The sequence below is a fragment of the Syngnathoides biaculeatus genome, chromosome 6 (assembly GCF_019802595.1).
Source record: "Syngnathoides biaculeatus isolate LvHL_M chromosome 6, ASM1980259v1, whole genome shotgun sequence".
NCBI classification, from domain to species: Eukaryota; Metazoa; Chordata; class Actinopteri; order Syngnathiformes; family Syngnathidae; genus Syngnathoides; species Syngnathoides biaculeatus.
This window is the reverse complement of record NC_084645.1, coordinates 26,650,189-26,666,926: the sequence shown is the minus strand read 5'-3', so window position 1 is coordinate 26,666,926 and position 16,738 is coordinate 26,650,189. Positions and strand designations below refer to the sequence as shown.

The window sequence follows — 16,738 nt, the reverse complement described above, 5'->3', positions numbered from 1 at the left end:
AGCTGAACCACCGTGCCGTGGTTTGAGACCAGAATTTGAAAATCTGAAATGCTTCCCAATATTTGAAAACCCTGCAACGGATAGGTTTCCAACTACGGCATCTTGTGTGTCACCACCACCCTTAGATCAATCAGATAAATTAACGCTCGAAAAAAACTTCACGCTTCACCTATCACCTGTGTTCTTTGACCTCTATGACACACAAGATGGCGTAATTGGAAACGTATCCATTGGCGGGCAACCAGTTCAGGGTGTACCCCGCCCCCTGCTCGATGACAGCTGGGATAGGCTACAGCAACGACCCTTGTGAGGATAAGCGGCTCAGAAAATGGATGAATGGATATATGAAAACCAACATTGGCTTTAAACAAAATTTTAAACCTTACCCCATGCCTTAGTAAAATGTCTTATCCAATAGATTCATGCTCAGGCATTAAAAACAACAAAATCACATCCTTCAAAATCAGTGAGGGTCTCGTGTTGATATAAAACAACAACAACACAAAATCAGCAAACAGTATAAGATTATGAATTGGAAAAACTGGTGTTAAAAACGAACGCGTCTGACCCTGGAACCTCGAATACGGCTTCCATTATGCGTTGAACATCATTTCAAATCGAAGCAACTGTTGGTCTAACGTAGAGCACATAAAATGTCCTATTTTAGAAGTCCAGTGTGAACATTTTATTTCCGAACACGAGGGTAGTATTTTTTTTTTTGTCAGTATTTTCTGGAGTTCTACTTAGTTCGCTGAGTTAAACTCACACGGTGTGTGCCATTTTTCAAAATGATACCCTCTAATAATTCACAATTTCCTTGGTCGCCGTTGCTGGGAAATAATGACCTTCCCTGTTTACTTAGCTGCGTTCCATTTTTTTTTTTTTTTTTTTCCTGCCCAAAATTCCGGGATAATTGTCGAGGCAGGTCAAACGCGACATTCCTACCGGCTTCAGCAAAAGAACCAACAAGAAAATGGCAAAGAGTTATGACTTAGTTATGAGCCGTGTTCAGTGTAAGACATGATAAAAGTAATGAAATACATCGTGGTAACATATTGTGCTCTACCAGTCAGCCTTCAAACCATCCTTACACTAAAAATCTTGAAACCCTTACAACTTTGGTTTAAAATGCCAATCCTTGTTTGAAATCTTAATTAAACTAATTAGAAAGGCCGCGATGTGTCTTGTGTACTGCCCTCCATTAAGAATGAATGAAGATGGCAGTGTTTGCACTCCACTTCCTATGCAACCTCTGCGGACACGTGAGGTCGGGTTGGAACAGCCGCTCGGTGCCGTCACCGCAAGCTAACGAGGTGGTTTTAGCTGCAGCAGCGAGCCCTCAGCTCTACTATGTAATTCAGCATCCGCGTCTTCTCCGGCCAGCTTGCGTCACGAGTGCGTTGGTCCGTATTCGCCATGTCGCCCGCAGCATGTCAAACGGCCGCCGCCGCGAGGTGCGGCGTTCCAAGGGAGCATCAATCAACGGGGCGAGTGCGGTTTGCAAATCGGGGGCTAGAGGAAGCATTTTCGCAAATATGAGTCAGGCTTTTCGTTGTGATAGCGTCAATATATTTTCCTGTGTGTGCAACGAGAAGGCACGGATGAGACTTTGGTTCTCACAGTGATGTTCTTGGCAATACTCCGCTAAGACCAATCTAATGATCCAACATTGTGCCCATGCCATGCTCACAAATGATAGGCTAGCTTTCCAGACTGCCTCGCCAGCACTAGGTACAGCAGCTCTTGGGTGCATCGAGGTCGTATGTGCTACAAAACGATTGGGCAGCAGCTTTCCAATGCAAAGAATATATCCATTTTGTGGAAGAAGACGCTCCAACGTGTGCCGTTAGTTCCATTTCATACCTTTTTGAAAGTGAGACCGACTTCTTGGGAGATACAGAGGGCGACCTGTTGACTACAGGCATCACGTCGCTAACTTTTTTCCACCCCAAAATGTTAAATGCAGATCACTAAAAGTGGTACTATATATTTTTTTAATAATAGCAACAAATTGTACAAACAAATTTTAGCAGTTGCAATAATTTGTACTTGTACTTGTAAAAACAGCAGAAAGTCCTCCCTTGACTTTGCATTTGATTGTATACATTTGACTTCCGACTTTGGGTGAGAGGCAAGGTACGTCCTGGACTTGTCGCCAGTCAATCACAAGGCACATACTACAACAACTCAAACGATCACATTGAAACCATCCATCCATCTTCTTAGCCGCTTATCCTCAGAAGGGGAGTGATGGAGCCTATCCCAGCTGTCAACGAGCAGGATGCTGGGTACACTCTGAACTGGTTCCCAGTCAATCGCAGGCCACATACAGACAGACAACAGACAGACAACAATCGCACTCACAATCACACCTAGGGGCAATTTAGAGTGTCCAATTAATGTTGCATGTTTTTTGGGATGGGGGAGGAAACCGGAGTGCAGGCACGGGGACAACATGAAAACTCCACACAGGCGGATCCGGGATCGAACCCGGGACCTCAGAACTGTGAGGCCAACGCTTTCCAGCTGATCCACCGTGCCACCCCCACATTAAGACTGCTGCGCAATTTAGTCTTGAATGAATCTTCCATGCATGTTTTTGAAACGTGGGAGGAAGCCAGATTATTTAACATTTAAGATGTTGAGGTTCTCGTTTGTAGTGTGCAGGTTGGATAGGATTAGAAATGAACTCATAAGAGGGACAGCCAAAGTTGGAGGTTTTGGAAACAAGGTACGAGACAGCCGATTTCAAGGGTTTGGACATGTTCATAGGCAAGAGAGTGAGTATTTTGGTTGAAGGCTGCTGAGGATGGAGCTGCCGGGCAATAGAGTGAGAGGAAGACCAAAGAAAAGGTTGATGGATGTTGTGAGGGAGGACATGAAGACAGTGGGTGTTAGTTAGGAGGATGCACGAGATGGGATTAGATGGAAAAAGATGACATTCTGCGGCGACCCCTAACGGGACAAGCCGAAAGGAAAAGAAAAATAAGCTGACAGTAATTTCACCATTGAGCCACAAGATGAACATTTTGGCAGAGGATTTCCCATCCTTGCCTTTCCCCTCTTGTCGCCGGCCCATCAGCAGTAAAGAGGAAGAGAGCTTTCATTTGGAAAAAAAGAGCATAAAGTCTTCCCTTGACTTTGCTTTTGTTTTACATGGAAAGTAAACTGCACAGCACATTTTGGATTCCCTCCACTTTGTTTTGATGCTTCCCCAGAGACAGCTAAAATGTAAGAGAATTTCCACCTCGTGAGGCGATGCAGGGGACGGGAGAGGGTGTTGGAGAATTTTATGCACACCGTCCATCATTTCCGCCAGAAGAAGCAAGAATACGTGCACGTGTGTGTGTGTGTAAGGTCTTCTGAAAGTAAGGTATGCATTCACTGCAGTTTATTGTTCTCTGGGATTTAGAAGCCTCCTGACGCACTTTTCCCAGGATCCAGCAGCCCGGATCTGTTTCTGGCCCGCAGGCATACCACTTCTACACTTCCTCAGCAGAAAAAGGTGAAGAGAAGAATGGAGGAATGTGTCTTTTCATCAAGACTGATGCTACATGAATATTTCAAAGCGGCAACATGATTCCCCATAAAAAAAAAGGAAAGACGGGAACGTTGCTTCCAGGCATCACCTGCTTTGCCAAAAAGAAGATCCTGGAAGATGACAGGTGACAGATGTTGATTAAATCCTATCTGGCCATGTCTACAAGATCTCAGTTTACCATGGAAAACCATCAATGCGAGCCCTGGCATGCCTTTGTATTCTGCATGGGGAGAATGGGTGTGGTTGTGGACATACCAGACATTCCAACCCAGGCAATAAAGTCCAATATAAGGTGGTGGTGATGGGGGGTGAAAGATGGGATGTGTTGACTGATACCAGGGGAGCTGGGGTGGGTGGGCTGGGGGCGAGAAAGTGGGACAGTGAAGGTTCAGCCTGGTTCGAGAAGTGCTGACGGCCAAAAAGTTTGAAAGATTAGATGGACTTTGCCCCATTTTGCAGTCAATCCAACACAAAGTAGGTTAAGCTCTAATTCGGACTCAAAAATAGACAATTTTGCCCCGAAAAGTGAAGGGTATTACTCTTGTGGGCAGCAAAACTGATCCAATAAAATGAAGGTTTCCAAGTGTATAGAATAGTTTGGCTAAATTGTTCTTAGTTTTGTGCCAGCACACAGCCGCGGGTATGATATCGCGACGTTTGTTTGAGTTTGGAAGGCTTTCTAACGGGGGCAGGCTCAGCCACTGGCCAAACAAAGCGGCGACAGATCCAGAGCAGATAGCGGGAAAGAAGGCTTAAAAACTTGCAGCAAAATGTTCTTTCATACAACTGAGTGCTGACCGTATATCACACAGACCACCGTCTTCCCATGGTATAGAAATGAAGCCGAAATATACCAAATGTGTGCAGTTTACCACACATTTAGAATGAGTCCAAAGTGATTGGTTTAAAATATAATGTTTTATAAACCACAGAAATGAGAAAGTAATTATGCATTTTTTCCAATGGATAGTATGTATGGATAATAGGTGTTGGCCAGGGGTGCCCAGACTTTTTTACCCCAAGATCTACTTTTCAAGCAGCCAGCCTCTCGCGAATACAGAATTAGCTTTTCGTGCACTGTCTGTGCTTTAATCCGGAATCAGGCTGTGCTAAGGTGGAATTTAAAAATTACACACCATCTCATCCTGCATTTTCTACTTTGGTTTCAGACCAGACCTTTCCCACTCGGAAAAGAGAAAATCTCGTCTAGTTTAACCACTTTTTCTTCGATTATTCACATACTCCGACAGTCATTGTATCTTGAAACAACAGCATTTCTTTTTTAACGTTCTCCATTAATATCGAAAGTAAACATAAGCAGCATGTCTAGCTCGTCTTTGCTCCAAGTTGCCCAGACTGTGTTGCTTACTAAAGCGGCGGTGGTGGACGCTGTCATTATAAAGCACATTGATGGGCTGCGTAAGTACTGTAACATTTGTAATTATGAGCGTACATCTTTAAGAGCGGGGCTGGGGGGGGGGGTGTAAGGTAAACTAGCAAAAAGAGAGTGTGGCGGAGCAGCGGTCGTTGTTAGAGAAAGTTCCGTGTGCTGCCTAAAAGAAACCACCTCTTTTCATTTTTTACAGTAGGTATTTGAATTGTGCCATTGGATGGAACGACCAGTCATCCCTCACTCATTGAATCACATTGCAAAATGCCACAAACTAAAGAGCTATGTTATACTTTCAATTTGCATTGGATTATTTATTTTTTTTTGCACACAACGCAGAATATCTGCGAAGAGACTGCATCAGCGGTGCGCAAGAAGGAACATTGGCTTTTTTTTTTTGGCACACCGTCCCGCGATCGACCAAGACTGCCTTGACCAGTTGATCGCGATCGACGCATTGAGCACCCCCGGTGTTGGGTGTATTAATACCGTGTCTGTGAAATGCCTTTGTCAAATAACTCGATTATCAAGAATTACAGTGCTTTGGACACTATAGCACAATTTTTTTTGGCCCGTTTTAGAGGCCGGCCATGTCTCATGCAAATGAGCCAGCCATAATCCCACCCCACATACTGCTGGGCCAATGTTAAATCTGGCTTGCATTACAATGACGACCATGGGTCTGGATCTCAACGGTAGATTGTACACATTCCAGTCAGTGTTTGGCAAGCTTGTCTTCCACGCTGCCTGTTGCTTTTACATGCGAAGGCAGAGCCCGAAGTGTGACAAAGCTGTGCGCCTTTAAATAGAATAATACTGTAGAACTTTGGACACTATATGGTGTGAATATGGTACATTGACACGTCACCAAACAAATATTGTCGCAGTTGTTTTTTGTGGCGTTAGTGTAGAGTCAAACGGCAGAGGAGCCAAGTGCAGCGAAGCAGGGAGGCAAGGCAGGAATGCAGATGTCTCAAAAAGGTATTTAATTTAAAAAACAATAATTACTTGGATGGGTCAGGAAGGAAACTTTAAATTTACAAAATCCAGAAATCTAATTACAAAATAACAAAGAATCACATGGAAAGAAAATACACACCCATGACAGGACTGAGGAAACATAACATCTGATGACAATGAACCAACACAGACTGAAAGAAAGCAGAGAATCAAAACAACAAGGAGTACCTGGACAAGACCAATGGCTTGTGGTAGCTGATTGGTAGACTCAAGCGACAGGGCTCATGAGAACAGTTGGAAACAAAAACCCAACAAGAAAGACAAGGCTAACATTGACGAGCAACGCAGGGAAAAACATGCCGAACCCTACAAAACTGAAAAAGGAAATCTCATCAAAACAAAGTCAACAAAAACATGGATCATGACAAATACCGCCTGTGAGCAATCAGGTAAGTTCTTTATGAGGAATGACTGACTGTTCATCCAATAAAACTCAGTGCAGTTCGGCTTACCTTCCATTGCGACATGGCCATACACAAAAGTAACATACCACCTCTGATATGGCTCTGATACAAACTCCAAAAGTAGAAAACTGCCAGGTTTTGTAAGCAATCCGTCAATTTTCGGCAGCGCTTATTGTTATAACGCTTGCCGGGTGCTGCCGTCTATTCCAACTGTCTTTGGACAAAATAAGTTATGACCTGGACTGGACGCCAGGAGACGAAGACAGAATCGACCATTCATACTGTCGTACTGTCATTGAACACGTATTGCATGCATGGAGGTCAGGCAGATAAAATACTATCCCAGTATCGGTAGCTACAGTTAAGCCATTCGTACAGTATACAGTATTGTCCATGAACAAACAGTGTACACCTCCAATTTGTTAGACGATTGACTGGTGATTGGCTTATGATGGATGTCAATGACTGTTCAAGGCAACTTCGTAACAATACAGACAACTTGGGCAGTGTTCATTCTTGCAATTAACTCCCTGTGATACATGCATGTATGGATAATAAGTAGGCCTAATCTTAGCTAAAATTTCAAGCTAATAGCAACATTTAATGATGGATAGTACATGTACTGTACATTTTTTTACCTTTAAATGATTCAATTGACTGTGTCTACTAAATGAGGCTACTAACTGAGTACAAATAATGTATTTGGACAGGCCACATCATTGCCAGTAAATCAGACACAAAGCAGCAGATTTTGCGAACGTCTGGTAAAGACTCAGTGAACTTGACTGCACCAGGTGCACATATAAGATTAACAAAAAAATGCATTCTTTTTTTCCCCCTCCAAACAAATGCGCTTTGCAGGTGCCGGGAGTTACATTTTTTGCATTTTATTCAATGGGGCCAGCTGTTTCCGCTTGGTTCCAGCTTTTGGCTAACCGAAGCTAATTAGCTGCCAGCAGTGGCTTTATATGAGAGGCACCACAGGAGTGTCGATCTTCTGATGCATCTCTCAACAGACAGACATATTTCACATCAGTATATTTTGGGGAATATAACTGGGGGTAATATATAATTCAGTGGTTCAACCCGACTAGGGCTGGCACAAAATATGACACGATACCGTAGTATTGATACAACGGTGATGAACATTTTCTACTATATATAGTCGATGACACAACTGGTAAGTCAATTTGTTGACAAAAGAATTTCTACATTGCTGTTGTAAGCAGTGGAAAACATTCCAAGAGGTTTCATCCAAGCGGGATAATAGTTTGCATTGGTTTGAGTTTTTTCTAGGAAGCATCCAGGGGGAAGCGAGGTGTGCCAACTCTGTCAAGGCCTTGAAAGGGGTGTAAAGCTTAAAAAAGCCGAGAAAGGCTGCCTTCAATTCTTTTATTCATCGAGCAACTATGGATTTTTTTTATTCATAGTTATACAGCAAACTTCGGTTTTGCATTTTCCTTGTTCTCCTTCCCAGCTGTCATGCGCTCTGTTGGCTGCGTTTGAGCCTCCACATTTAAGAAGAGATTTCCAAAGCGTAAGTGTAATATTGTACTGTCCTCGGCGACGCTTAAGATGTTTTATGACATCTGGATCGCCTTTAAGAAGAAGAAAAAAAAAAACTGGGCTTTCTGTGTTGCTGCCTAAAAACTAGCTTATAAATTCAAACGCCAAATGGGAGGGACTGATATTGAGGTGGCTTTTACAGTGGCAGCCCCATCATCAGTGGGGCAGGGACCCCACCTCCTCCCAGTTGGTCCCCACCATCCTGTCCCCTCTCCAATGCTGGCGGCTAGCGCTTGACATAGGATGATTGGCTTTTCCTATTGTAGCTGGCTCCTGTGTTGGGCCCCCAACTCCTAGTTGCTCATTGGTCAAGCAGATTCATCTACCCCAAGTTTGTTGTTGTCTCATGACCAGGGATAAGAATTTTCCGCGGAATTCTGAGTTTTTTCCCTCGTTGTGAAATTCGTCAGAGCTGTGATAGCGGAAAACGGCTTTGCGATCTGTTTACGGCATTCCTATCTGTTTGCATTAAATTTGGTGTTTATAATCTCGACAGCATTCCGATTTCCGGCAGCATTTTGGCGGTATTTCGTCGGTATTTTCACGCTGATGTTAACATTTCATAGAGAAGCATTCTGTTTACGTGTGGGCTGCACGTTTGCCCGTATGGCGAAAGTCTTGTAGTGAAAAGATGAAGATCATGCCAGGGAAATTGATAAAAACCACGAGGTAAAAAAACTGTTTCAGATGGGCATGACTTGAAAAAAGTGTAACCGTGCAGATAGGAACAAAAACTGTATTAACATGTCTAACCGAACACATACAAAAAGTGGACGTTCCTGGCAAAGTGCTGTGCACTCTGTGTTCCAATAGGAGCAAAAAACTTTTATATTTCATGATCTCTCTCTCTCTCTCTCTCTCTCTCTCTCTCTCTCTTCCTCTCTCTCTCTCTCTCTCTCTCTCTCTCACAATTAATTAGTTTATATATATATATATATAAACTAATTAATTGTGCACTTATTTCTGAAGTATAACTTGTACGTGCAGTAGTAGCCTATTTGATGTAAATTTCACTGTCTACATTTTTATGTCTGAAGTTTGGAAAAATTATTTTGGTTTGTGTGGATTCATGTTTTAAGTTTTCAAAATATTATGATGGCCCTATATTTACACTGTTAGAAGTAACCAGAGGTCACAATTTAACAGTGTGTTTTATAAAAAAAAATTGTGCCCAAAGGGGGGGGGGGCGCACCCCCCTTTGAACACCCCCCGAAGGCAGACATTTTCAGTGTTTTTCCAAATTGGTCATTCTCATCCCTGCGTGATGTGTTCCATACTGCACGTTTGGGGGAATTTTAAGATCTTTGAAACGATCTTAGAAATTTGTTGGCTTGACATGCAGAGTCCCCACTGTGCTGAAATTGTCTGGTGTCTCGCTGCCATAAGTCTTCTTTCAGACAACATTTGTCTCCATCCATTGTTGCTGTCGGTTAGCGCGTCTCCTGACAATGTGATGTGTTTTTGCAGTTTCCTGCAGTCCCGTTGTTGCTATTTTCTCCCCATTTGTGCTTTTGCTTTCCTTGCGATCATCAGGGACACCCACACTTCTGTTGTTTGACAGACTTCCAGGTAGCCCGTGTCCTTCTCAAAAACTCAGGTCTCTTTCATTCCCCCGGACGGCCCTAATGCGAGCCAGATTGTCAGAGTGCGGTGGTGGGGAGGCGGAGGGGTGGAATATAGATCTCATGATTACCAACAATTGACCAATTCATTTGAGACCTCCTCTGACATGCTATGTGCGCAGCTGCGTTTGAGACTGCGGTTATTGTGTGCGTCTGTGTTTGCATGTGTGTGTTTAGGCTCAATCACTCCCACAATAATAAATCAAACTAAGGCCGGTAGCCTTAGATCACGTCGGGCCCTGGGCTTTTTTTTTGGAGAATGGATTTGCCCTCAACATGAACACTGATTGAGCCACCAAAACGTGGTGTTTGGATTAGAATGAGCTGATACATTACACCGGGCGGATCGCTGGCGCTTAAGTGTGTGTTTATGAGCGACAGTCGTGCTTAAAAAGACATTTTGGTCGTACGGTGCAGTACAGCGCCATTAAGCCTGGCTGAGTTATGGCGAGCTCGTGCGAGCGGTGACTTTTGAAAAACAACAAAGGTAACACGATGAGCACTTTAAGCGGAGGGCCTTTGTAGCTTAAGCCCCGGATAGCGTCGGCCAGGCCACCGTAAAATGTGAAATAGGGAGGACTTTAGCGTCTTGAAATGAATAGCTGGCCTACAAAGGGATTCCGCAAATGCCAGCAGACGCGGAGAAAGCGCCCACGGCCAGGTAGCTCTCCAAAACATCCTCCTTGCTTATCGCACACATGTGCGCAGCTGGCACGCAGCTGCTGCTTGCACCTATGTAGGGTACAAAGAACAAAAGGCTTAAAACTTGCAGTTCTTTAGACTCTGTTGGCCTGATTTACTAAGTTCCTAAATACCAGGTGCTAAATTTGCTGTTCACTCTAACAGATTGGGCACGCTTTTGTTGGGCGTGTTGCTCTTGACTGACTAAATTGCGATCTTTTACTAAGATTCAGCACTGGGCGCTAAACTTTGTGCTTACGCACTCATTATGTGTGCTGTTGGCAAAAGGTGTAAAAGTGGTAGAAACCAAAGTATTTAAAAGGAGGTTTTGCGCTGTTAATGGGTTTACCTCGAAGCATTTGGGAGAGCAACATGTGCAAATTTAGGTTTGCAGTTTTCGTGGAAGGAAAACATTTTACTCAGTTGCAAAAAAATAAGTGGATTATTCCGATAATTTGGGGGAAACCAACAACAGTATAAAATCCATGTTTTGTTTGATTGAACATGTCTCAAGTGGACGCACTGGAATGTCGCGTGACGTCGTGTTGAAAGCTTCTAACTGCTCTTGGAGAACAATTGTCACAATGCGCTGAAATGATACAGAGACATGGAAATGTAGCGTTGAAATGAGTTTGATTGGCACAAGAACTTAGATGATTCAGAAGTCACGAGAATTTTTGTTCTTGGCATTTCAAAAAAGTTTATTATTGTTATTATCAGCCATTCATCCATTTTCTGAGCCGCTTATCCTCACAAGGTTCACTGGAGTGCTGGCGCCTATCCCAGCTGTCATCGGGCAGGAAGGGGGGTACACCCTGAACAGGTTTCCATAGAGACAAACAACAGTCGCACTCACAATCACACCTAGGGGCAATTTGGAGTCTCCAATTAATGCATGTTTTGGGATTTTGGGAGGAAACCGCAGTAAGCGGGCACGGTGGATCAGCTGGTAAAGCGTTGGCCTCGCTGTTCTAAGGTCCCGAGTTCAATCCCGGACCTGCCTGCGTGGAGTTTGCATGTTCTCCCCGTGCCTGCGTGGGCACTCCGGTTTCCTCCCACATCCCAAAAACATGCAACAGTAATTGGACACTCTAAATTGCGCCGAGGTGTGATCGTGAGTGCGGCTGTTTGTCTCTATGTGCCCTGCAATTGGCTGGAAACCAGTTCAGGGTGTATGCCGCCTCCTGCCCGATGACACCTGGGAGAGGCTCCAGCACTCCCCACGATCCTTGTGAGGACAAGCGGCTAAGAAAATTGATGGATTGTTGGATGGATGGATAGTAGTACACTACACACACACACAATAAATTAGGTACATATCCCCATTGCATCATCATGGTCAGCAAGGTAATGGCGACTAAATCCCCCCCCCCCCCCCTTCCGAGTGGAAAAGTATACAAAGTTCAAAGTACAGTTTGGCATTCCTCCGAGCAAAGGTGTACCCACGTAGGTGTTTTTAATGCAGTTTCCATTCACATGATGGCATCTTGGCGCGAGCGCTGCATTAGTATGCACATTAAAAAAAAAAATTGCTCGGTATTTTGGGAAACACGTGCTCTGGCTGTACTTTAGTTTATTAGTCATGTGGAATGCAAGGCTGAGGTGAACGGAGTAAGCATGAGAGTAATTTTGTTGTTTTTTTTTTGCAAAAAATGGGCTTTCAAGCCATTTTAAGTGGCACATTGGGAAAATTCGTCAAATAACGTTTGAAAAGTGAAGTTAGGTGTCATGGCATTCAATGGCGGAACAGAAATATCATTTGATTAATGTAGCATTGAAGATAAACTGAAGCTCAGATTCCTTCCTCCTTTAATGAATCTGTTCCAGGCAGCACAGTGGGTAGCATGTGTACCTCGCAGTAAAAAGGTCCCACGTTTGAGTCTCTGCTTCGAACCTCCCGTATGGAATTTACATGTTTTCTTGTAGGGTTTTTCTCCGCCCACATTACGCCTCTGACTCCAGCTCAGTCCCTTTTGTGGAAAGTTTGGATGTTCTCCCTGTGCTACATTGCTTTTCTCTACTTAGAACTTGTCAGTTGTCAGGCTCCCTTCCTAAATTTCCTGCTCTTTTGCTTCTGCTCAGTTCTTTGTGTGGTGCTAGCATTTTTTTGTCTTTGTTAGCATGACTTTTCTCTTGTTTGCTCTAGCTTGCATTGTAATTCTAAAAACATGCATCTCAGGTTCGTTGAAATTTATAAATTGCCCATAGGTCTGAATGTGAATGTGAATTGTTTATTGAGTAACCAGTCCAGGACCCACCAGGATCTCTTGCCCAAAGTCAGCTGGGTTTACCGTGAATCTAATTCGAATGAAGACAACTATTGAAAATTGATTGATGGATACATCATTGGTCTGTAATACCTAACAGCGCCTAACATCTCGTCCCCCATAACTGAGTGAAGGGATGACTAGGCTTACTCAATTATGAGATGAAAAAGTATTCCATGAAAAAAAAATTCCATTAGAAATAAAACGTGAACTCCCCCCAAGGAAACCAAGCAACTGTTGTCTCACAGTTGGCCGGTTAGCGTGCAATCGCTTGATCCCTCCATAACGCGACGCCGTGCATTGAGAGATGCAGACCACATGGGGAGCTCTGTGTTGTGATTTTTTTTTTCTTTTTTCATAACTGGGAGACGGACATCTAATACATTCCAGACACACTTCCCTGCTACCTATAAGCATCAAACCTCTCCCCTTTCACTGGAACAATAAACCTACTGCCTCCGAGAAAGAACTCATATCAGAACACCTCCTCCGCTCAGTCCATAAACTTCAACCTTACAGTCACCTCCATAACGGCCTGCGAAGGGGCCTTCAACTTACCCCCCCCACCCCCAATCGTGACTCTAAAGGTTGACCTCGTGGTGATTATGTGATACATGACCCCCTGAATGAGCACCTTGTACATCGAGAGGTTTTTCACAGTGTTGCACAGCTGAGATGAGAATCGGGATGCCGTGTTCAATGAAGCGCAGGTGGAAAATGAGAGTTTAGGGAAAGAAAGAAAAGGAAAATGAGTCTTACTTTTCACTCCATTCCCAGACATTCTACAGTTTAGAACATGGGCCTATATGTATGTATACAAAATTGTTGTTGGAAGCTTTGAAAGGGACTCCATAACCCGCAAAGACCTCCCCTATTTTTCAGACTACAAGTCGCAGTTTTTTTTCCTAGTTTGGCCAAGGGTACGACTTTTTCTACAGAGTGACTTTTATGTGAAATTATTACATCCATCCACCCATTTTCCATTTCCATTTTTGTAGAGTGTGGTAAAAAAGTGAAGAAACTGGTCCACGCGGGGTGGAACAGTAGGCGGAATGTGTCTGGTGTTCTATGTGGTAGAAGAGTCTCCGCTAGGATGAAGAGCAAAGGGACCAGGTGGAGGAACAATTAGAAAGATGGAGGCATCCACTGGAGAGGAGAGGAATGAAGATCAGCCGAAGTTAAACAGAATATGTCTGCGTGAATGAGAAAGGTGGAGGGGGAAGAGTGAAGCTACAGGGAGAAGAGATAGCGAGGGTGGAGGACTTCAAATACTTGGGGTCAACAATCCAGAGCAATGGTGAGTGTGGTAAAGAAACTGGTCCAAGCAGGTTTGAGCAGCTTGCAGAAGCTGTCTGGTGTGTTATGTGATGAACGGATGAAGGGCAACGTTTATAAAACAGTGGTGAGGCCGGCCATGATGTACGGATTAGAGACGGTGGAACTGAAGAAGCAACAGGAAGCAGAAATGGAGGTAGCAGAAATGAAGATGTTGAGGTTCTTGCTTGGAGTGAGAAGGATGGATAGGATTAGAAATGAGTTCATTAGAGGAACAGCCAAAGTTGTATGTTCTGGAGACAAGGTTAGAGAGAGCAAACTTAGATGGTTTGGACATGTTCAGAGATGAGAGAGTGAGTATATTGGTAGAAGGGTGGTGAGGATGGAGCTGCCAGGGCGAAAGAGCGAGAGGAAGACCAAAGAAAAGGTTGATGGATGTTGTGAGGGAGGACATGAGGACAGTGGGTGTTAGAGAAGAGGATGCACGAGATAGGCTTAGATGGAATAAGATGGCACGCTGTGGCGACCCCTAACGGGACAAGCCGAGAAAAAAAGAAGATCATCCATTTTACGAGTTGCTTATCAGTTATTTTCACACTGACAACCGTAAGAGGGCAGTCTAAGCCCGTGTATCTGTGGCTGTTACTTCTACACTTCTGAAAATTCAGCATTTCAACATTAGCTGTAACTGATAACAATTGAGAAGGTCTGAACAAAAATGGAATTGAAGAGAAAATCATATTCCGCAGATTAGGGTTAGTAAAAGTAGTGAAATGTGCAACTACACTAAGCGTCTGGATGGCTTCTTTAGAGCACAAAAAGGTCTGCTCATGATGTATCGATAGCATGCGACCGCACATCGCGCCACAGTTCAAAAATAAACCTGTGGGAGCAGTGGATGACAGATGGAGAGCACAGCTTCCGGGTAAATCCGCCGCGCAACTTTCCGGGAAGTCATTGGATGGCTCGACAAAGTACGGGCTTCCGTGACAACTGAAACCATCCTGTCAGGTTTCAGAAAGGCTGGAATATCCTACTTGTAACTTCACCTGACGATGAGTCTGACGTAAGCGATGTGGAAGAGGAAGCGCCGCATCTTCTACCTCCGGAGTTAGCAGAAAAGTGACACAGAGGATGAACATTTCATTGGATTATAGTTACCGGGTATTTGAAGTGACACGGATGGTTTTGGTAAACTTCTTGGTATGTTATTTATGCTATAGTGATTGGAATAACTCTTAATATGTTATGTTAACATACCAGCCACGTTCTCAGTTGTCATGTAAGCATACCGTTCAGCCTGTTGTTGTCTCTATTCTATTTTTATTTCAAAATGTTCATCATTGAAATTTTAAATGAGGTGTGTTTTTGGTGTTAAATTTTACTTATACTCCAGTGTGATTTATATATGTTTTTTCCTTCTTTATCATGCATTTTATGGCTGGGGCGACTTGTACTCCGTAGCGACTTGTAGTCCGAAAAATACCGTAGTTCTTGTTACGAAATTTGGTAAAAATTTACAGGAATATCACATTTAAATAGAACATAAAGAATTAGTTTGTACATATGATTTAGTTTTTTAATGTCCGTTGTTATTGCAAATGCTGTTTCTTCCGTTGTGTGCATCTTGGCAGTAATATTAGTCATTTTCGGGAGGGGATATAAAATATATATCCCTGTAAGTACTGTTGTATTGTCTGTTTACTTATGTTGCTACATTATTTGTGTTCACATACATTTTTTGAAAGGAATGTAACTACTGTGACGACGATGCTTGTTTTTACAGCATTTGGCAGTATTAGTTAGCATCATGCTAGCAGACTTTCAAAAGTTATATACGTGGATTGTGTTTGATACACAATGTGTAATTCATTTGTCATGAGCGAGGCTGGACCACGGCCAAGAGGGGCGTGGCCTGGCCACCGCCCCTCTGGGCGGTGTCACCTTTGACACCTGTCACCAGCCACAGCTGTTTTCCATGTTTACTCTAATTAGACCATGTATTTAAGTTTGGGGTTTTGTAACTGGCGTTGCCAGTTCGTTGCCTTGCGTCAGTGTGTTACGTTCACTGCCAGTTGGATTCTCCACCACTGAGAGTAAGTGTAGCGTTGAGCTATCCTTATCACAGCGATTCTGTGCCCTTTGGTTTATCCCGTCCTGTTAAGCTAGTTAGTTTCCCCCATAGTCTTCGGACCTTGCTGAATGTCTTTTTGGATCCTGCCTAGCATAGCGTTTTTGTGCCTCTGCCTTGTTTTGGACTGCTTTTTGGTATCAACACCCTTCCGAAATAAAACCACGTCTAAAATCATGTCCTCGTCTTGGAGTCCTGCATTTGGGTCCGCCCCCGCACCGTTGGTCCGTGAGACATTTTGCTTTATGTTTAGCTTTACAGGAGACTTAACTGGGAAATGCAAAATTTGCCACTGAGAATTCCTTTTACAACCTCATAAAAAATGTTTTATAGCAATGCATTCCCCTCAGGTATCTACTAGGTTACCGTCACAGTCTCAAGAGTGAAAGCTCCCGAGTAGTTCAAATCTTAATGACTCAAGTTAGCAGCTCTGGTTTCCCTGGGTTTGACCCGCATGGCCGCGTCGGGCATTCACCAGCCCGCATTTGTTCTGACCCCGCAGTAACCCTATATACGTTTCACACAGACATTATTGTGAAGGGGAGCAACACTACACTGCAGAAATGAAATCCCGCTTTATTCCTTTGTGTGGTTTTTGCTCCGATGGCCCCCCGCATACCTTAGAAAAACACCTCCCTAAATCAAACCGAGAGTAAACGCAGCAGTCGTTGCGGAAATCCCTGCGTCGTAACACATCCGTGTCCTTAAGTCTGTGATTGACGGCCTGTGTGACGGGATGTAATTTGACATACCGGAGGTGTCGCTTCGCAATGTATGCTGGTGTGAAAGTTTCATTCAAACCGCTGTGTGCAGTTTCATTCAGGGGGGAAATACTACTAAA

General features: G+C 43.8%; 1 long non-coding RNA gene across 5 annotated transcripts in view; it reads left to right on the top strand.

Annotated features, from left to right (window-relative positions):
• The window catches only part of LOC133502355 (uncharacterized), a 58,317-nt gene that overhangs the window by 10,296 nt on the left and 31,283 nt on the right, over positions 1-16,738 (top strand). The gene's annotated exons all lie outside the window — the stretch shown is intronic.